This window comes from Carettochelys insculpta, chromosome 1 (genome assembly GCF_033958435.1).
Source record: "Carettochelys insculpta isolate YL-2023 chromosome 1, ASM3395843v1, whole genome shotgun sequence".
Lineage (NCBI taxonomy): Eukaryota > Metazoa > Chordata > Testudines > Carettochelyidae > Carettochelys > Carettochelys insculpta.
Genome location: NC_134137.1, coordinates 199175719 through 199198392, shown reverse-complemented (window position 1 = coordinate 199198392; position 22674 = coordinate 199175719).

Sequence of the window (22674 nt, the reverse complement as noted above, 5' to 3'; positions counted from 1 at the left end):
TTCTTCTTGGCCTGTTTCTCCTTCACTTATGCTGGAGAGCTTGGGATGGAATTTATAATTGGCACATAAATACACTGAAGTAGCTAGATAAGACTATTTTTGGCCACCATAAATGGGAATGTTACTTCTGTCAGTTGTCTGAGTTAAGCTCTTCTTCTTGGAGCTCTCATTTGACTTGCCCTTTAAATAGCACAGTGTGAGAGAATAACAGAACAAACAAACAAACCCCACAGTTTTTCTGGTTCACCAAGATACTGTGGATTAGATCTTTATGTAAAGATACAAACTTCTGAACTACTATAAGACAAAGAAGTAGTAGGTGGGTGGAAAAAAAAGTTATTACAGATAATTATTTGATTGAACAGCCAAAGTAAAAATGTTATTCCTGAAAAGAAATAATATTCTTATTCATTGTTGATTAATAGCATTTACAAGCCTCAGATAAAGTAATCATTGGGCATTTTCCATCCTATCTTTATTTTAAATAATCATTTTGGGTGTCTTTTTTTTTTAATTTTACATAGACCTGAAACTATGATATACTACCATGGGAGTGTCTCTGTAGGTCCTGGAGAGAGACAATGGTGTCCCAGTCTAGGGCAACTGTATCTGTATTCACCCTACATAGTCTAGCAAGTGTGCACTTTCTCAAGCTCTTGGTTCCAAGCCATGACTGCTCTTAGGTGGAGACGTGCATCTTACCCTGGCAAGGAGGGAGAATTTCTAAGCTACACAGTTCCCTGCCTACAGAGAATTTATGCAGCAAGTTAGATTGCTAAGAAGGCCTGCTTTGCCTTCCTCCCTCAGCATAAGCACTAGAATCTACTTCTACAGTGTATACCTGGCATCCATGGCAGAGCTGCAATCCACATGCAGTAAATGTGGGGGGAAGGGGTAGGGCATGGGGTGGAGGATAAACACACACCTTACATATCATCTTACAAATTTTATGACATGTTTTTTACTTCCTCTTGTACTTTCACTCCTAGGGTGCAGCTACACTAGCCGGCTACTTCAAAGTAGCCAGCACAACATCGAAATAGCACGCGTCGCGTCTACCCGCGCTGTGTGCTATTTCAAGGCTGAAATCGACTTTAGGCAGCGAGACATTGAAATCGCTATTCCCATCCGAAGATGGGAATAGTGTCCAACTTCGACGTTCAACATTGAAGTAGGGCCTGTGTAGACAATCCGCGTCCCACTACATTGAAATAGCGGGGTCCTCCATGGCAGCCATCAGCTGAGGGGTTGAGAGATGCTCTGTCCAACCCCTGTGGGGCTCTATGGTTACCCTGTGGAGCAGCCCTTCGCCCAGAGTTTCTGGCTGCTTCTGCTGCAGCTGGGGGTCCATGCTGTGTGCACAGGGTCTGCAACCAGCTGCCAGCTCTGTGGATCTCGTGCTGTGCAGGCCATGTGTGTCTGGGAGGGGCCCTTTAAGGGAGCGGCTTGGGGCTTTGCTGGCCCTTTATTTTGACAGGGAGCACTTGTGTGTGCGGATGCTCCTCATTTTCTTCTGGGGCGGCTCCTTTCGATGTTCTCCATCGCTACTTCGATCTTGAACATCAACGGCACCAGCCTCGGAGGACGTGTAGACGATATGCATCGAAGTAGCCTATTTCGATGTTCTTACGTCAAAATAGACTACTTTGACGTAGTGTGCTAGTGTGGACGTAGCCCTAATGTTTCAAACAAAACATTATTCATCACCTTTTTGCAAACTGTTTTATTGTCTGCTAGGTTGGGGTATCCTTGCATTGTCCTTCTGGAGAGTATTTCCATGTTTCATGTGTTTTAGATGTTCTAGCAATACTTAGTAAAGTTCATGTTCCAGACACTGACTTGCAGGAAAAACATCTTTCAACAGGGCCTGCCTGTTACTCATAATATAACTGTTGCTGACTTTGGTTCAGGCCTCAAGCCTTGCACCAGGCCTGTGTTTCATTCCTTTCTCTCTACTACACATGCATTCTAATGAAACTATCAGAAATTATCTTACAGCTCCAACAAGTTGTCTGCAGCTAGAAAGTCCTTCAAACATCACAGAATGGTTATTCTGCAGTTATAAGTTCAGAATCACATTGACTCAGCACTTACACACCTCTGTGAATCTATGAGTCATTCCTTTACATAGTTTGAATCTTTGATCTCAGAAAAGATAATTGGTTGAAAATGAGTTTTCCCTCAAGTCAAAGCTTCAAAAGGCTGAATTTTGCTTACTCAGAGGGGTTATGTTTACACACCCCTCTCAATAGAGATTTCCTGGGAAACTTACTTAACTTTAGCAGCAACGAAGGGTCCTGTGGCACCTTATAGACTAACAGAAAAGTTTAGAGCATGAGCTTTCGTGAGTTAACTCACTTCTTCAGATGCTGGTCCTGGAAATCTGCAAGGCTACAGATCCAGACTAACACAGCTACCCCTCTGTTACTTAACTTTAAGCATTCCTGTTATTTTAAGCGAATTGCCAACTTCATCTCGAATGCATCTGTTGCAAGGTGTCTTTACTTCTTGGGTGGGTCTACACTAGAGATGTTTGTCGACAGATACAGTCTTCTGTCCACATAAGTCAGGGAACGTCCACACACTTAAAGCATTCTGTCAGCAAAGTCTCAACCGAACTCTGCATTTTATTCAACAGTATTATCCCTCAAAAATTTGAGGCATAACAATCTTTGGATAGAGTACTATCAACAAAAGTGCAGTGTGGTTGCTTCTGTTGACAGAGAGGGCTTCCGGTTACCAGGCAGCCATCTTTGCAGAGCTGCCTTTACTCTTTTTTGCACCAGAGCGCAGTACAGGCTGGCAGTTCTCTGTCAACAGAGCAAGTTGTGTGAAGATGCAATCTATCCACAGAGGTTCTGTTGAGCTTATGCTGTAGACAGATGCTTCTAGTGTGGGCATAGTTGTTGACAGGGTAATTTCGACAGAACCTGTACATCCACACACAACTTGCTCTGTTGACAGAGAACTGCCAGACTGCACCGCCCTCTGGTGCCAGAAAGCGGAATGGCAGCTCTGCAAAGAGGGCTGCCAGGCAACCAGAAGCCCTCTATGTCGACAGACATGTGTACACCGCACTGTTGTCAACAGTACTATGTCCAGAGATTGTTATGCCTCAATTTTTTGAGGGATAATACTGTCGAGCAAAATGCAGAGTTCTGTTGAGAGTTTTGTTGACAGAATGCTTTAAGTGTGTGGATGCTCCCTGAGTTATATCGACAGAATGCACCTTCTGTTGACAAAACTCTGCAGTGTAGCCCCAGCCATTATGTTTAACAATCTGCTCTACCTTGTATTCATAGTGTCAGAGCTAAATATCTTTTCCAGATCTAGCGAGGAACTCCATGTAAGTTCAAAACCTTGTATCTTTTGCCAACAAAAGCTGGTTGCATCACAGCTGGCATAGTCCAGGTTGGAGAAAATTCTTCACCTGAGGTTTGTAGCGTGTTGGTGTTTGGGATGGGTGGTTTTAACTAACCAATGAAGCCAGACCACAGGTTGAGGGGTATGTTTGGACATTAATCCAGGGTATCTATGCTCCATCATGAGCTAAATAGGGACTTATCCTATTCTCGTGACCAAAATTGGGATTTCCAGGCACTCCCTGCACCTAGGAGGAGAATGGAAGAAATCCTGAAATAGCTAACAGAATGCACACTGAAGCAGCAGCGCAGCAGCAAAAGTCATACTGTCACTTTATGGTAATAAAAACAAATTCTTTATTCAGCATGCTGGTGATAAAAGAAACTCAAGCTGCAACCTGAAGTCTGGGGTTTTAGCCAGATCAAGCACTGCAGCAGCAGGAGTGTGTTTCCAATATACATTTCAGTAGAGAATGTCTTTTTTGCAATTAGCATACAGCATGAGAGGTAGAAGGGAACAGGATGCACATTCAGATGAAGGTTTTTCAACATTTTTCAACATTTATTAAAAAGTCTATTTTATTATGTTATTATGTTAGCAAATTATATTATTTTGGTAAATGTACAACTTTTATGTGCCTATTTTTTAAGATCTTGAAAGCAATCAGTGTAAGAGGGGAGAAGAATGGGTTTCAGCACAACCCAGCTGATGCTTGGTTGACCAGAGGAGGCAGAGCCATAACCCTTTTGTCTCAAGGTGGAGCTGCCAGTTTTGGACATGAGAAAAATACCAGAGTTCCAGCTTGACTTCATTTTGTGCAAGAGAGTTAACCAGTCTCTGCCAAAGTAAAAGAATTACCACTCCATGGAGGGATCACCAAGGAAAGGGTTCTTCATTTGACAGCTTGGTAAGAATTCTAGAGAGAAAGGCTGTACTAAATGTACTTAATCAAATTTGTTTGTGGGTCCTTTCAAAGGTTCTTGGAGAAGCACTCACAAAACTCCTAAAATGCAACTCTGGTGGGACTTGAACCCACAACCTTTGAATAACTCTATACCTCCTAAAAATCTTCTTTAACATAAATGCTGCAAACTCTTCAGGCCAGACTGTGTGTTTTCCAATCCAGCAGACAGGTTGAGTGGGAGCTTCAGAAAGGCTTGTGCTTGAGAGAAGTACATTCCCCCTCTCAGCTCACTGACAGACAGAAGAAGCATGTAAGCTGCACCATTCCTTTAGTAGTGCGACTTGGTCTCCCCCTTCAAATTAGGTAGCTCTGAAGAGGTACAGCCATAACCCATCCTGCAGCCCACTTCTCTGTGTCTTATTCACAGGAAAGAAATACTCCGTGCTCATTCTTCCATCTCAAAACACCCATGCAAAGGTCAAAGATGATCAAGTCATACAGACAGATATAGATATAGACTTATAACTTTGAAAATACAACACTCTACTTATAGTCAGTGCAATATTCTACTCCTAGTTGTCCAAAAACCCCTTATGGCTCTTATGATGGCTGGCAGAACAGGTCAGAAAGGTGGTCTATAAATCAGTTAACAAGTAAGTGAACCATCATAACTTCTGTGAGTTACTTTGTATTTATTGTTTTGAGCTTAACCCTGGTTATGGTGTTTCATATGGCATATTTTTCATATGAGGCTAAACTAACAATATCGGGTTTAGCATGAGCAAACTCAGAGACAGAAAAGAAAAGTTGACATGACACTGCTAAGGGCAACAGGCAGATTAGTTTGCATTTGGACCCATGGTGCATTATTCCATTAGAAACATTTCTGAAGTACCTATAATTGAAATAACTGGATAATGGGCTATGAAAATATTGACAACAATCCATCATAACAGTTAATTCTCTGTCCAGCCTCTGTCTTAAGTGAGTCAATCTAAGTTTATATGCTTTGCAATGCTGAATTTTCTTTAGTCCAGTTTCTTTGGTAATTGCAATGGTGAATCTAGAGACTATACGGAATGATATTTGAAAGGTAGAGTTGGAAATTTGGCTGGAACGTATTCTAGCGAAGTGCAGTGAGAGTCTAAGTAACTTTAAAAATATATGTACATATTGTGTTCTAATAAAACTTTTTGCTTTACTCTTGGGAATGTTTATATGGTAATTCTACCCTGGCATGAACCAATGCCTTTAGAGCCCTCCTATGCTGTCCTGTCTGTTATTGGGTATACATAGGGGCCAGAGTGGGATATGAGGATCTGTGTCTTGTAATGCCTCCATTGCAGTAAAGGATTCAGAATGTAGCCCAGTCAAACTGAAGATATGGCTATCACCTGGAATCTGTATCAAAGGCAACACTTGTGACTACTCATGGTCTGTTAATCTCAGGATGTTTCAACACTTTTGTTAAATTTTAAATCAATTCAGATAGTTTACCTGGATCAATTGAAGACCCATACCCGCTTCAGAAACCAGGAGTAAGTGCTTAATACTTCTGTCAATAATAGGTTCTTGTCAAGTAACCTCTGAAACTAAACCACAGCCATTGATTTTGGCCTGTCTTTTCATTGACTTCAGTTGATATTGGATAGGACCTGAAAAGACACAGAGGAAGCAGAAATGGTCTTTGAAATAAAACATAAGATAAAATAAATAAAAGGCTGGCTTTAAGGAGTGACTGTGTGGATTTTAGTGAAAGTGAAAGCCTATATACTCAGAATGACCTGAAGAGTGGTAAGCTCTTTGCTTCCCCAATGAAGAAAGAACTGTACAAGAAGAGAGAGCAGGATGTTGAAGAGCATGTAGCTGAACAGCAGAGTGGCATGTTATGAAAAGAAATTGGCATGCCAATACCTACATTGACCTAAAGAGACTCAGTGAGGCAGTAATGTGGGAATGACATACCCGTTACACTGTGGTGAAAGGTTAGGCTGTGGTGGTATATGTGGACCATAAAGGCACCACAGTGTAGGAGTGGCATATGGCATATACGGCATTATGGCCATGTCTACACTAGCACAAATCTTTACAATGGCCATGCAAATGGCCATTTTGAAGATTACTAACGGGGCACTGAAATGCATATTCAGCGCCTCATTAGCTTGCCTCCAGCCGCGGCTCTTTGAAATTGATGCTTTAAGCTGCTACACGGCTCACCCAGATGGGGGTCCTTTTTGAAAGAACCCCGCCAACTTCAAAAATGCCTGTATTCCTATCAGCTGAATAAGGGGATTTGAAGTTGGGGGGTCCTTTCGAAAAGGACCCCCTGTCTGGGTGAGCCGAGCAGCGGTGAAAAGCAGAAATTTCGAAGAGCCGTGGCCAATGGCATGCTAATGAGGCGCTGAATATGCATTTCAGCACCTCATTAGTAACCTTCAAAATGGCGATTTGCATGGCCATTTTGAAGATTTGTGCTACTGTAGACATAGCCTATGATATTTTCTGACTTATTATTGATCCCTTTTGCTAATGGTTCATAACATTCTGTTCACTTTTTGACTTCCACTGAACATTAATCAGCAGTTTTAGGAGAACTAACAACGACTCCAAAATATTTTTGAGTGACAATAGGTAATTCAGACCCTATCATTTTGCACCTATAATTGAAATTATGTTTTCCAGTATGTACGACTTTGTATTTACTAACATTGTATTTCATCTGTCCTTTTGCTACCACATTATCTGGTTTTGTGAGATCCCTATGTAACTCTCCACAGGCTGCTTTGGACTTCACTGACGTAATTTTACTTCTTCTGCAAACTTCACTGCTTCACTATCTACACACTTTTTTCCAGATCATTTATGAATATGCTGAACAGCAGTGATCCTAGTTCAGGTCCTTAAGATACCCCACATTTTCCCTACCCTTTGTCTCCTACCTTATAACTTAGTTACTGATCCATGAGAGGGCTTTCCTTCTTATCCCATGACTGCCACATTTGCTTAAGAGTCTTTGATGAGGGACTTCATCAAAGGCTTTCTGAAAGACCATGTGAACTGTATCCACTGGATCACACTTGTCCATATGTTTGTTTGATTCCTCCTTCCTCAATGAATTCTGCTAACCCGGTGAACCCTCTCCAAAATATCATGTTCACGTAGGTGTCTGATAATTCTGCTTTTTTATATCATTTCAACCAATTTGCCTGGATTCTGATATTAGACTTATACGTGATTGCCAGGGTCACCTCAGGAGGATATTTTAAAAATTTATGTTTCATGAGCAATCCATCAATCACCAGTTAGAGACTGATTCATGCAATGGGTTACATACCACAGTTAAGAGTTCTGCAATTTCAGATTTTGAAGCCATCAGATCTTTTGGGTAAATATTATGTGCTCCTGATGACTTATTACTGTTACATTTATAACTTTTGTTTCAAAACCTCCTCTTGTGACAACTCAGTCTGGGGCAGTTATTTGATTAGTCATTTCAAAAGAATATCTCAGGTGTGGGACTCTCCCTCGTGTACTATTTAGTGCAAACAAATGTTGTAAAATCATTTGGCTTATTCATAATGACGTTGTCTTCCTTGAGTGCTCCTTTACCACCTTTAGCCTCCAGTTACTCCACTGATTGCTTGTGGGATTCCTGCTTCAGATGAACTTAATAAAATATTATTTGATATCATTTGTTAGTTGCCTGACTAATTACACTTTTACACTTGACTTGCCACAGCTTCTGATGCTTTCTTTGCTTCTAAGCAATATTAGACTTCCCATTTTTTTAAAAAAATGCCTTTTGTTTCTAACCACCTCCATACAGCACAAAGTGATTTTTAAAAAGTCAACTTTCCCTCCCATCCTTCACTACTGTGCCATTTAGTTTGTATCTCTCACCAGGTGCAGACACAATAAAGCTCCTAATCTTTGGGGAAACAAATTCTTACCAGATGCAATTAGTTTATTCTGGCAGATGGTTTTTCTGTTTGGCAATGCCAAGCTGGTCACTTTTAAAATGCCATTCACAAATTATTTTCATTTCCTCGTCTCAAGCATCCCATGAATCAGTTGTATTTAGGTTGGCATTTATTTAAATTGTTAGCAAACCAGCGTTAACCTGAGCTAAGTTCCAGGCAGGAATGCACATTGTTTAAAAATGTGCCAAAACATAGAAAACTAACAGCAATCTCCACCATATACAAGAGCAGCCAGTCAAACCATTTAGTTAAACAAAAATGAGGAAAAGTTGGGAGGCCTATTTTTGAAGAACAAATTCTATTTCCCTAAAGCATCCCCAACCCACCTAAAATCGTCCAGGATGTCCACGTATTTGAGCTATTTTGTACCAAAGTGTAGAAAAAGTTTAAAAGCCAAAATAGGCTTAAGGAAAAATGTGTGACGTCAGTTCCCTCTCACACCAAAGACCCTTCAGTCCAAGTGTATGCACTGATCACAACTATGTTAGAGTTGCACAGGGGTTAAAAGCAATCTTCAACTATACAGGTGCTGGCCCTTCATAGGTCAAAACTAACTCCTATTCTGTACTGATTAAAATAAATTGTCAATTGTTTGATTTCACTTGCAATTCATTCTTAAATATGTTTAAGACCTAAAATAATTGAACTTAGCCAAATATGTTGTCCAAAGACAAAACAATTCAATATGAAATGGAGACATGCACTCCATCATTCCAGGAGATAATTCTTATCTTTCGGTACGTTCACCTTACGCAAGGTGTGTTTCAAGATATGCATGTCAGATAGTTGTATTTATAGTTGGAGCTTACAAGTTACACAACTCTTTACATGTTCCTAAAATTCAACCCACTGGTTCTTTAACTTTTAGTTTTGTTGTGCACTTTGCTTATCTCTCTTCAGATTCTACATTTCATATCTGTTGCTTTTAGATGAACATCCCAAACAGTGCTAGGACACACCATTCATATAGCTTGTCTTCACTATGTATCTTACTTTCTAATGCCAAAGCTTTCCAAAGTATTGTGCGATAGATAGTATGAGTGAACAGAATTGTTAGGAGAGCATAGTATATTAGATAACATAGCTCCCCAACATTTTATATACATACATACACCATGTGCATAATAGCTGTGAATAAGGTATATGCTACTTTTAACATTATGTATTGGCTACCACTAATAACTCCCAGGTGCACATCTTAAAAATAAGTATACTATGCTGATAGCAGAACACTGTACTTATTGGATGATTTTTGTATTTTAAACTGGCAGATTATTTATATTTTTGGGTGAGAATGCCATACTCTCAGGTCTGAGACAGTCGTTTATTAATTCTAATCTTTATTTGGACCGAAAGCATGCCTTACAATTACAAGTACTATTAAACCTTAAATCAATTAATAAGAGAGATACAGGCAAACAACAATCATTGACCTTCTTTGGCATAGACAGGTCAAGAGGGATTTCTGCCACAAAGCTCCAACTTGCAATCTCTTACAAGTCTCTTAAGATCTACCACATGGTATATAAACCTAAATTACATAATCATTAGTTCTCTTTTTATCACCATCAAGTATCTTTAGTATTATGTGTATTATGGGAAAGACTCTGATATTCTGAGGGATTTTGCCACACCAAGCGTAAAAGGACCCATCTCATAACAAAATAATTTATTTTCACAGAAAGGCCACTGAATATATAAACATGAAAGCTTTATGATCTCACAGGGAAAAAAGAGAGGCCATCATTTTTAGATTTCCTGAAGCGTTCCAGAGTTTTGGTCTCACCATCTGTCTCAGGAAGACAGATGTCTTGTTTTAACCAGCACATCTTTCCAGGGTCCCAGCACCAACAATCTTGATCCCCAGGCACACCTCTGAAAAAGGTGAATCGGTTCAATTTCTTAGGCAGCACCATCTCAAGTGAAAGATCCCTGGATAAGGAAATTGTCTTCAGAATTAGTAAAGCCAGCTGGGCTCTGCGCCATTTCTGAATGAAAGTCCTTAACCAACACAACTTTGTGTCTCTCCACCAAATTGAAGAGCTATAGTGCAGTGGTTCTAACATTTCACATGTATAACTCTGTGATGTAGATTCTTTATAGATATCACAACATACAGCATCCATTAACATGACAGGTTGACACATATTAAAATACTTGAGAAATCAAACCAACAAACTTTGAGGACATGCTGCAGAAAGCACATCTTAGGTGGACTGGACATGCTTCAGAATGGAAGACCACTGTCTTTCCAAACTGATCTTGTATGGGGAGCTGAATCAGAGCAAAGAATGGTATTGTCTGTATCTTCAAAGTGCTTGTAACTTGATGAGCACCCTCCAGTGGGCTGGTCTTAATCTCAATTTGAGCAAATGGCTAAGAACAGGATTCAGTAGCAATCTCACAGAGGACTAGCATGCAATAGGTTGGAGCAGAATAGATTAATTTATCTCCAGTCTGCATGTGAAAGATGCCACAGAGTTGCATCATCAAACATAGATGTAGACTGCCCATTCCCTAAGTGCAATCAACTCTGTGCATTAGAATTTGGACTTTGGAGTCGTGTAGACCTGTAAATGAGAACTACAACAAGGTTGGCATCTTTGTCAAAAATGAACGACTAACTACCTATGCTGACATCCAACACAGTTGAAATTTGCAAAGGTATTCAGTACAGGAAAAACAAACAAACAAACAAAAATGTGCCCCCCCTCACAAGTGGTGTCTTCAGCTATTTCTACCCAAGTTAAAATACTATTTAATGCTAGTATTAATACCCACACTGCATCTTAATGGAGGGAGCTACAGTGAGAAGAGTTCTAAACCTACTGAACAGGAGTCTGAGCTCCCTTTAGGGTTTGATGATTCAGAAGTGAATCAAATAGACAAACCTCTCCTTCAGGTCAGAAGCTGAGCAGACCTAGATTAGTATGACTCGTTTGGATATAAAACTCTGTCAAATATGAATTATTGCAAAAAAATTGAGAAAAGCTGAAACACTATATGTGTGGAAGGCTTTCACGTTCATAAAACAGCTGTGGGTTTTGTTATCAGCACTGGGTAGGACTCCACTTTATGGTAGGTGAACCAGGTTTGTTTTTTTTTCCTACTTTGAAAAGTGGCTAAATAAATATTATAACTTCTTAATCATCAGAATTGTTCGCTGTGTGAATTCTGAGTCATATCTGCTGACTTAAGTGTCAACCAATAATTTTTCCTTCTTTTTATTTTTATTAGTTCTGCAGCGGTAATAGAGCTGAAAGTTGAAGCAAAAAATGATGTTGCCAGCTACAGTGGAAGTAAACTCACTTTAAAAAACAAACAGCCAAACAATCCCCAAAACCTCTCTTCCATAAAAGGATTTATTGTGTAACCCTGACAGACCTCTGTCTGTAATAAGACTCCTTGGCACTCTAGTAATGAAATAGCTGCTGAAATAAAGAATGCTTACTAACAATGATTGGCATGTAATGAAATGGGCATGCAGTTAATTGGATTACATTTATTGATAATTTTAATGTAACTGTGATGATAGTGTTCATAGCTGCAGAAAAACTTTATCTATCAGTGTTGCTTTTATTCTATTATGTTATCAGTTGTATTTTACCTTCTTATTTTTCAGAGTATTTATCATATTGAATATATCAGTAGATATGCTTTTATTTTTCAATTAAAAGAGAACTTCAGACCTTCTTTTCAATTATCAGTGCCTGCTTTCTCTCCATATCCCCTGAGAATCTGCATCTAGCAAGGTTGGTAACACATTTCTCTATTTAATATTTAATTTATTTTTGTGCCTGTGAAAAGCTTGGGAGCCATGCCAGGGGAAGTTACAGCTCTTCTGTGCTGCTGGTTTAATCAATTAATTTTTTAAAGATTGTGTTTGGATTTATTCCAGAAAAAATCTGTGGGTGGCTGTACTGGCTTCAGAATGGATCATTACCTCTGAATTCCCACAAAATGATCTCTAATGACTGTGTAAGAATAACCAGAAAAATGAACACTCCCAGCTGTGAAGATGCTAAGAGGTTACTAGTGACTAGTGGGCACCTCATTATTGAGTGCCAAACTTAAAATATTTTAAATGGGACTCTTTTGGGGGAAGTGCTGAGCATCTACCCAATGAAAACTAAGCACTCTTAAGGTAACTAAAGTTGAACCTACAAAAACTGAAGTATTTGCAATTAATTAATTAGTTCTGGAAATTCTTGTCCTACAGGTCAACATAGCTGTCCTAACCATGTCAACCCTTTAGTTCTGCCTCAAGGCATTTGTCACTGACCAGTGAGAGGTGTCCCATAGTCAGGAAGCCACAGACCACGGTGAACTGCAAACAGGGCTGGAGAGTAGTGGCCCTAGAGCAGAGCTGGGGAGAAGAGACAAGGACCAGAAAGTGGCTGGCAGCCAGGAGAGCAGCCTGGGAGCCGGTCTGGAGGCCAGACAAGGATTGACTTCCTCTGGTCTGGAAAAATCCCTGGTCTGAGACTGCTCAGTTCCTGAGGGTGCCAGACCAGGGAAGTGGAACCTGTTGTTCAACAGGGGAAAAATGGAAGATGTGCTCAAAAGATAAGAGCAGGTAAATATGGTAAGGCAGCATATTCTGTCTTTGTGTGGACTCTGTTGACAAACTTGAGTTTTTAAAGTGTTTGCATGGCTTTTCAGACTCCTAGAAAAATAGGGTATTTAAACCAACATTTTTAAAATCAAATGCATAAAGTTAGGCGCACTTAGCCATTGGAAGATGCTCAGTTACTGTGCTAATAAGGGATTTTACCTAGATAGATATATGGAAAATAAGCACGTGAACCTCCTGTGATTTTAAGTGGGTAAATTTGGATTTAGGTATTTAATTTTAGGAAACCATCTTTGAAAATGCCAGTGTTAGACACCCAAGTGCTAATTCATACTCCTTGAAAGAGTGTTGGTTGTTGGTCCAAAGTCAGAAAAAAAATCTGTGTCAAATAAGAAATGCCAGAATTAAAGTTATCTTTTGCATGCTTAACTTTGCAACTTTAATTATGTTCTTTAAATACAGCTTGGGGGTAGGGTTGAAGGGGGTAGGGAGGGAAGGAGGAATTGGTCATTTCCAGGATCTTTTAATAAAGAAATCTGAAAGAAAAATAATTCTTTCATGTGGCACTGTATTAGGCACCCACATAGGCCATCAGTAGTGTTTTGATCTTGACATCCTTTCCTTAGATCTCAGCTTCTTGCTCTAATGCAGTAATTGAATGCAGAAGTAGGTTGTCATGGTCTGTATGGACCACCACTGGAGGGGATCAGACTTTAGACAGTGGGATGAGTTAGGGGAACAGATAGTTGCTGAGTACAGTGAGACTAAGAAATTGTGGGCTCCATTCTTGACTTTGAAAGGGCATGTTCTCTAGTGACACATTCTTCTTCCTGTTGTCAGCCAAGCAAGAACCCTGCCTCCTAGGCTCCCCCAAACTTTTCTCTGTCAAATCTTTACCTTTGCCTCTTGATCCCAATCACGTTTCCAACACCTAGTCAGTCTGAGTCTTCATTCTTCAGGTTTTCCTTCCCAGTCCTAGCCCACCCAGTCATAGGTTATTCTTCCTGACTCTCCATACCTGTCTTCCTTTCTCCCAATCTCCTCCATTTGCTCCTGGTCTCAGTGTCCATTTGCCAGATATTCTGACTAGACCTTTCATCCTCACAGCTACTTATCCCCTCTCTTCTTTGCATCTTATCTTACTTTCCTTCATATCTGCCTTCCGTTCCTTAACTCAAGTTCACCCGAGTTCTTCTGTGTACGTGTGTGCATGCACGCACCTAGAGCTCCTCTGCCCACCTTTACTTTCAGGTTCAGGTTTTGTTGTCCAGAAAGTCTGTCTCCTCTCTCTTCAACCGTCAGTCTCAGTTTTCTTCATCCAGAACTCCCCATTCCAGTTTATTCCTCATCCACAGGCGTGGTTCTTTTCCTCTGTACTTTTAAATCAGATAGCGTCTTGCAAGCACTAATAGGGAGATGGGGAGGTGTTCTGAGAGCATAGGAGAAACAAGAGAGAGCAAGAGTTTCTCAAATAAAAAATTACTAGAAATCTGTAACATGGGCAAAATAACATATTTTTCATTAGCCTCTGCCTCAGAAATAAAGGAGTGATGGACGCTATGTATGGAAAATATAAGTTCAAAAGTGGTTTTTTTTGTCCTTTTCAAATACATTTGCCTTTTGGCACTTTTTTTTTCATTTTCAGACTTTGTTAAAAAAATGAAATGTAGGGTTCCTTTCATGTGTTTTCTGTTCTTCAGCTTATGTTCCCTTCACCTTCTCCTCTTTTTCAGTATCAATGCTAGAGCTAGATAAAAAGAAACAAGAGCAAGAGGGGAAAAGGAGGACATGGAAAATAAGAAAATAATAAAAAACACAAAATGCTGATAAAAATGTGTGCCCTAAATGTGACAGAGTGTGAGTTGTAGCAGCCTAGTCACTGATGTTGTTGCAGCACAGAGAAGGCTGCAGGCTTAATTGGAATCAATCAAGCAGTTTGTAGCCAGGCTTACAGTGACTGGGTAGCTATACTAATGAGATGCTTGGCTCATACAGACTTGTGTATGTGTATTTATAATTGGAAGGAAGTAAAGCTAAGTGGAAGGCTCTAAACTGAGTGAGAAAAGGGGAGCTGTGTGAAAGATTCCCTTCCTGCCACACACCTGTACAATGTCCTGTCCTGCGGGTGGCGTGGGGGGAGAGGGAAGAAGACAAAGGTGTATGTGCTGGAAAAGGAAGAAGACAGTTTGTGATTTGGGAGACCAAGAAAATAGGCAAGGCAGTGGTGTTTGTTGGGCAGCTGAAGAAATGCCCTGTGACAGTACAACTTTGAGTAAATGAAGAAAAGAAGTCCTTTTGGAAAGGTGTGGAATAAAAGGAAAAAACCTAACATTAAAACATATTAACTAAATAAAAGATCTTTGATCTCTCTTTCCTGCGCCAACTTTTTTTTTCTAGCTCCACCAGGTAACCCTAAATCTTGACTTTTTCTGTTTACATCACCAAATTAGATTGGCTAAAAAAGAGACATAAGCATAGACATAGGTTAGCAATTTTTTTTTTTTATTTTCCAGCATGCATACTTTTCTATTGCCTGCAAATATCTCTGGTATATTGTAAATATGCTCAGATTGAACAGTCAGTGAGATGCAGCATTGCTTGCTGTTTATTTAATGCTGGCTATAACCTCTCCTGTTGGCCTGATACTAGAATAGAGATTTGCTATTTTACATAAATTAGCATTGCTCGTGCAGGTAGAACTTTATTGTATGTGATGCACATATGCCAGATTCATCTAGCTTTATAACATTTTCTGTCACCTTCATCCAAACAACATCTGGCAGCTGTTCCCAGAGTGACTTTTCAGGCATTGCAGATGAATTACTGTGAAGAAAAATCAGTGGTTACAGCAATACTACCAGAGATCATCCTCCTCCACAATTAAATAAGGATGTTTTCATAATCTTTACTACCTTCACCTCAGGTTTCTTTTTTTCTTCCCTGCTAGCTTCCCTGATGTGTAGTTTGCAACTATGAGGTTTTCCATAGTGTTCTGTGTTAACTAAAGTCAATGGGAGAGGAGCAGATGTCAGCTCTTTCTGAATTTGGATCTAACACATAGGTGAAGACTTGCTCCTTCGACCTCTTAAAGTATTGTGCACAACTATCTGCTTTCATTGTGTTTAACATGCTGTGCATGAAGTTCACTCCAAAATCAGTTTTCTAAGCAGAAGGCACATTTCCCTCCCCTACCATTGGTTAGCTCTATATTGTTGCATGTCACTACTCATTTGGACCCTTCTAAAGCCCCAAGAAAAGCCAAAGATATAACTCTGACCCCTTTTGTGTGAGTGGGGCTCTTAATATGCACTCGCAGTCCAGAAGATAAAATGTATGAGAGGGAAGTTATGACAGATTTATATAACTTATGAACTAAGGAGAGAATATGTTTTATAAGGGTTTAATTTTTTTAAGGTCTTAGGCTGAAAATCTCAATGCACAATTCTGTGCCATATTGTTGCTGCATCACTTCACTAACTGCGTGCAGGATTGCTGGTGCGCTGGTTAAAGTGATTGCATACTGTAGTCATCACTGTGTTTGTGAAAGAAATTATAAAATGAAATGGTGAGGGGCACTGAGGAATCCTCCAAGAAAGTATGTGGACTCTCCACGATGAGACTCCACTGAGGAAGCGTCGGTTACAATGACACATCTCCCATGCGGAACACTCTCTCCACCCTGGAGAGGATGACAGTATTTCCCTCTGCTGCCTGTGGGACAACTGGTAAAAATTATGTGTATTCCAGCAAACTCAGCAGTAATCAATCAGAACTACGTGGTATAAAGGTTCAAATTAACATCAGGTTGACAGTCTCCATTAAAAATAAATACTGTGTAGTGGGACTCTTTTTGGTGGTCTGGCAGCTGGCAAGCTGGAATATGGTCAATGGCGGAATCCAACAATACTGAGGAGCAGTGTGGAAGCCACAGAAAATAAAGGGCCTGGTTTTAAAAAAAGACTGGGGCACCTGAAGGAAGGATTAAATATGGAACTGTCCCTTTAAAAATGGGACATCTGGTCACTGGGACAGGCACACGGGTGTAATTTTCTGCGTAACATGGAGTTACCATCATTAACTGCTATTCTGCTGCTCTTCTTTAGCATTGACCTTTCCTATGTGGCATTAGGACTAAGTCAGTGGAAGGGATTAAGATCACTTATTTACAAGAAGTAAAACGTAGCCCAGAGGAATGAGATGATAGAGCTGGAGAAGCAGATGTTGCTGTGGTTGCCATATTTTTCCTTTTCTAACAAAGGTATTTTATGTTTACAGTGAAAACTTTTCAAGCGTTGCTTATTCCCCTCATTGTTCTATAGAATATAGGTAACAGTCAGCAAGGCTCTATCAAGAACAAATGATGTCAAACCAACCCAATCAGATAAAAGGCTTTGTGGATAAAGAAGAGGTGGTGGACATGCTATAACTGGACTTGAGTGAGGCATTTGATACAGTACTGTGTGACCTTCTTATCGGTTAACTATGGAAATGCAACCTAGATGTGGCTATTATCAGGTGGGTGCATTATTGATAGGATAACTGTTCACAGAGGTTTCGCAGTTATGCTGGAAGGGAATAACACGTGGGATTCTACAAGAGTCAGGTTTGGGGCCAGTTCTGTTTAATATCTCCATCAGTGATTTGGATGCTGGCTTAGAGCAGGGGGTCAGCAACCAGTGGCATGCATGCAAAGAGTGGCATGTGAGCTAATTTTCATTGACAAGTGGAGTGGGAGCGCAGCCCCGCCCCTCCTCCCCCATGCAGCTAGGAGCTTGCTCAAAGCTTTGCTCCCTGTGGATTAATAAAAGGCCAGCTAATGCTACCATCCACCAACTAAACAGTAAAGCTCTTCATCTTTATTTATTTATTAATGAAGCTGTTTTAAGTAGGGCTATTAGTGACTTTTAAAAGTATCACCAGCATTCAGAACGTACATAGAGGTTAAATTTTGGCACTCCACCTTGGAAAGGTTGCTGACCCCTGGCTTAGGGAGTATGCTTGTGACATTTGCAGAAGAGGCCAAGCTGGAAGAAGTTGCAATTGCTTTGAAGGATAAGGTCAGAATTCAAAATGCTCCAGACAAACTGGAAAAATGGTCTGAGGAAAATAAAATAAAGTTAATTAAGGACAAATGCAAAGTACTCCATGTAGGGAGAAGCAATCAGTTTCACACATACAAAATGAGAAGTGACTCCCTTGGATGGAGTCCTGCAGAAAGGGATGTAGCGATCAGAGTGGACCACAAGCTACGTATGAGTCAGCAGTATGACACTGTTGCTAAAAAAAGCAAACAAGATTCTGGGATGATTAAAGGTCTAGAGAGCATGAATGAGCTCAGAGATTAAAAGAATTGGGTTTGTTTTGTTTGGAAAGGAGAAGGCTGACAGGGGACATGATAGCAGCTTTCAAGTACCTAAAAGGGTGTTGAAAGGAGGGGGAGAAAAATTATTCTCCTGAGCCTCTGATAGCACAAGAAGCAACTGGCTCAAACTGCAGCAAGGTTGGACATAATGTACTGGAATAAATTGCCTAGGGTGGTTGTAGAATCTCCATCATTGGAGATGTTTAAGAAAAAAAAAGGATAAATATCTAACGGATGATATAGATAGTGCTTAGTCCTGTCATGAGGACAGTGGACTGGAGTTGATGACGTTTTGAGGTCCCTTCCAGTTTATTCTGTGATTCTGTTTTTTTCGAGGTTCTACTCCGCTGTGGCTTGTTCAGTTTTTTATTTTTCCTCTAATCATTAACACTCATATTTTTTCTACCCAAATCCTTCTGTTAACCCCATCCAAAATTCTTTGGGATAGGTGATTATTCTTTGTCACCTTATGTTTAAAAATGGAATAACTAAATGTTTTAAATACCACAAACAAGCCATATTTACAAATAAGCTGAAAACAATACCACTCCATGAATTACAAGCTTTTGTTATCAGTGAAACAGCAACCTTGAGAACTCCTCTTGTACACGGAACAGTTTTTAATTATTTACTCTCCCTCCAAACATCAAGACTCTCAGTCTTTTCTTTGTTGATCATTCAATCCCCAAGGGCCTGAGGAAGAGAGAATACAAAATCAATTTCAATCCTCATAGCTCTCTAAACAACTCCTTAGGTCCATTCATAACAAGAAGAAATACAGCAATCTAAATATTCTGGGAATCTAAGTCAAGTTCCTGTCTGCTGTGGGCTTAAGGATCATAAAGTCAGGGAGATGGAAATGTCCTATTAGATATTAATATCTTGTCCCACCCCCTCTGTAAGTACACTATATGCTTTCCAAAAAGTAGCAGTGAATAGATAACTGCAGCTACTAACATTTCATCCTCCGTTCCCAGGCCTGTTTGCAAGCAAGGAATGTCGAAGATTGGGTAACTTTACATTTGGGCTGTGTCTACACTAGAGAATTTTGTTGACAGAGGGAGCCTTCTGTTAACACAACTCAGGGAGCATCTATACACACAAAGCGTGGTGTTGACAGAGTCCCAACAGAATTCTACATTTGTCTTGACAGTGTTATCTCTTGAAAATATAAGGGTTAATGATTCTGTCAACAGAGTTCTGTCAAAGAAGTGCAAAATAGACACTTCTGTCAACAGAGAGGACTTCTAGTTCACCATGCAGTCCTGTTTACAGAACTTCTGGTCAGCTGTTCAGTCAAGAGAGGGCAGGGCAGTCTGGTTGCTCTCTGTTGACAGAGCAATCTGCTTTTCTGTGCGGATGCACTCTGTCAACAGAGGGTTTTTTGCCCCCAGCACAACTCTGTCGACAGATGCTTCTAGTGTAGACACAGTCTTGGTGTTTTATGCCGTTTACTGCCTGTAAAGTCTCTAGATTTTTGCTTACAGGCCCCAACCTTCCCAAGTCTTTGTTTCATATAAAACACTACTGATTATGGACCTGTTAGTGCCCTGAAGCTGCCCTAATGGCCAGGTTGGCAAGCTGTCTTCATGGCTCTTCTACATCTCCACTCTGGGGCTGTGGCAACACTTGGCCAAACCTTCAAAATGGTCATGCAAATGGCCAAATTGAAGAATACTAATGAGGTGCTGAACTGAATATTCAGCGCCTCATTATCATTTGCATGCTTCTGGCTGCGGCGCTTCGAAAGTGCCACTTTCAAACGCATGCAGCTCTGTGCATTCTGAAATCCCCTTGTTTCTCTCAGGTGAGGGGAATAAGGGGATCTCAAAATGTGCAGGGTCCTTTCGAAAAGGACCCCCATGTAGCCGTGCCAAGCCACGATTTCGAAAGTGGTGTTTTCGAAGCACCGTGGCTGGAAGCATGTGAATGCTAATGAGGCACTTAATATTCAGTTCAGCACCTTATTAGCATTCTTCAATTTGTCCATTTGCCTGGTCATTTCGAAGGTTTGGCCAACTGCGGCCACAGCCTGGATGAATGTGTCTGTGATAAGTGGTGCCCACAGACCTAGTTGAGGCCACTCAGTTAAGGTTCATTGAAAGAAATGACATGTCCAATTCCCAAATCCAGAGGCTATACCAATGTTTACGTTTAGCAAGCCAGCAAAAAACAGCTTGTGTATTGCACATTTGTCAATCAGAGTCCAAACCAGGCCCAGTCTTACAGTACCCAGTCTCAGACCACCTCCTCCCCCATCCCCCAGACAAACCAGAAAAAACTTTGCTAGTCCCAAAGGATGAGACACATGATCTTTCAGCTCAATAAATATTTCAGAACTTAAACCAGCTTATAGCCAATTCTTTTTAACTGGAATAGCTAGGTTCAGTTACATAATAGAGATTGTGATCCTACAGTTGCAAAAGAATTTCTTGTAGAATTTAGTCCATAGTTATAGGATAATATCCATATCCAGGATGACTCCAACCAATGTCTGAGACTTCTGAGTTCTTGTGGCTTAGGTTTCCCCTGAAGGAAACCTCAAGCAGATCTGACACCTGAAGATAATATTTATTAAAGGGGCACCTGGATATCCTGGAATCTTATTTCTTGCAGTTTTCCCCATGAGCATGAAGGCTGATATAAGATCAAAAGGATTGTACCTTTTCAGCTACCAGTTGGCCTGGGATAGCACACTAGGCTTTTCAAGATAACCTTCTGTCCCCAACACATCATGGCAATTAGCACATAGTTTACCAGAGACTTCCAAGAGACATATAAACTCCTTAATTTAAGTTTCATCATAAATGTCAATATTCTCCTCTGATCTTGAATAAAAGATATAGTAACAAACTAGGATTGTTTGTTCACATCATTAGAGCTGAGCAAACACCTGCAATTCCACTGCTGTAACTAAGCAAGGTTACATTCCAGAGTCCTAGTCTACCCTAATGCAATTAACTATCACTTAAATATCTTCCTAACAAGTCATTAAAGGTTGACCCTGAGTTGGACCTTTCCTAGCCATGTGCCACATTTTAATCAGCTATCTAATATGTCAATCAGATAACATCACATTGGCTACGTCTACACTAGCCAAAAACTTCGAAATGGCCATGCAAATGGCCATTTCGAAGTTTACTAATGAAACACTGAAATAGATATTCAGCACTTCATTAGCATGCGGGCGGCCGCGGCACTTCGAAATTGACGCAGCTCGCCGCCTCATGGCTCGTCCAGACTGGGCACCTTTTCGAAAGGACCCTGGCTACTTCGAAGTCCCCTTATTCCCATCTGCTCATAGGAATAAGGGGACTTCAAAGTAGGCAGGGTCCTTTCGAAAAGGCGCCCCGTCCGGATGAGCCGCGTGGTGGCAAGCTGCGTCAATTTCAAAGTGCCGCAGCTGCCTACATGTTAATGAAGCACTGAATATGTATTTCAGCGCTTCATTAGTAAACTTTGAAATGGCCATTTGCATGGCCATTTCGACCTTTTTGGCTAGTGTAGACATGGCCATTGTCACATTGTGATATGCCCAACAGCTCAGAATCTGGAAAATAAAGCAAATGAAGAATGTTTCAGGTCCTCAGAAATCCATGAGCGTCAGGTTAGGAAATAACACTTTTTTATCACAATGGTCCTGGGTCGGGGGGGTGGCAACTTTATGCCACATCCTTTAATATTCACTCAGTCAGTGTCTGAATGTTTGAGATGAAGGGGAGAGCTAGGGGAAAATGTCAGAGTGTGCCAGCACTCCTCTTCCTAGAGCAGGAGGCTGAAGTTTTAATGCTCCAGCATACCCTGCCACAATGGTGCAAACTCTGCAGCTCCCACATAATTCTCCATTTTGCCACTTTCATTTTGCCCTGCTCCTTGTTTCTTTTAGTTGTTATTGCCACAGGCCAGTAGGAGCTCCAACACCAAAATTCTGAAGTGCATCTGCCTGAAATGGGCATTACAGCCCCACGTCAGGCCTACCAACTGTATTACTTACAGCTAATGTTAATCCAACTGTTACAAACAGCACTAAGTACAAATAGAAGCCTCATTTGGTTAGAAAAATAGACTCTAGTTGTCATGCATTGTATTTGTTATTTTCAAGAATTCACCAGTTCTGGATTAACGTTTTCCAAGTTATGAGTAGTTTTGTGAATTATCTGATTATTCACGAGACATTATCCAAGTTGTATGACCGAGCTCTCCAAAACATTTAGAATGGAGAAGATTGATGCATTTCAGGTATGACTTACCAGATAATCGTTCATACTACACTTAGTGAAACAGTCAGGAATTTGCAAACATTTTTCATGAATATCCAGAATATTCCATATATAAGAATATAGTAGTATAAAGGTGTATAAGAACTGAATTCAGTCCTTGCATTCATGAAAATACTCACAATGCAGTTTTTCTACTATTCATCTTGCTTTAAGTTTGTGTGATAGATTGTCAAGATTCAAACTATCAAATAATTAAGACCACTGATTCTGTA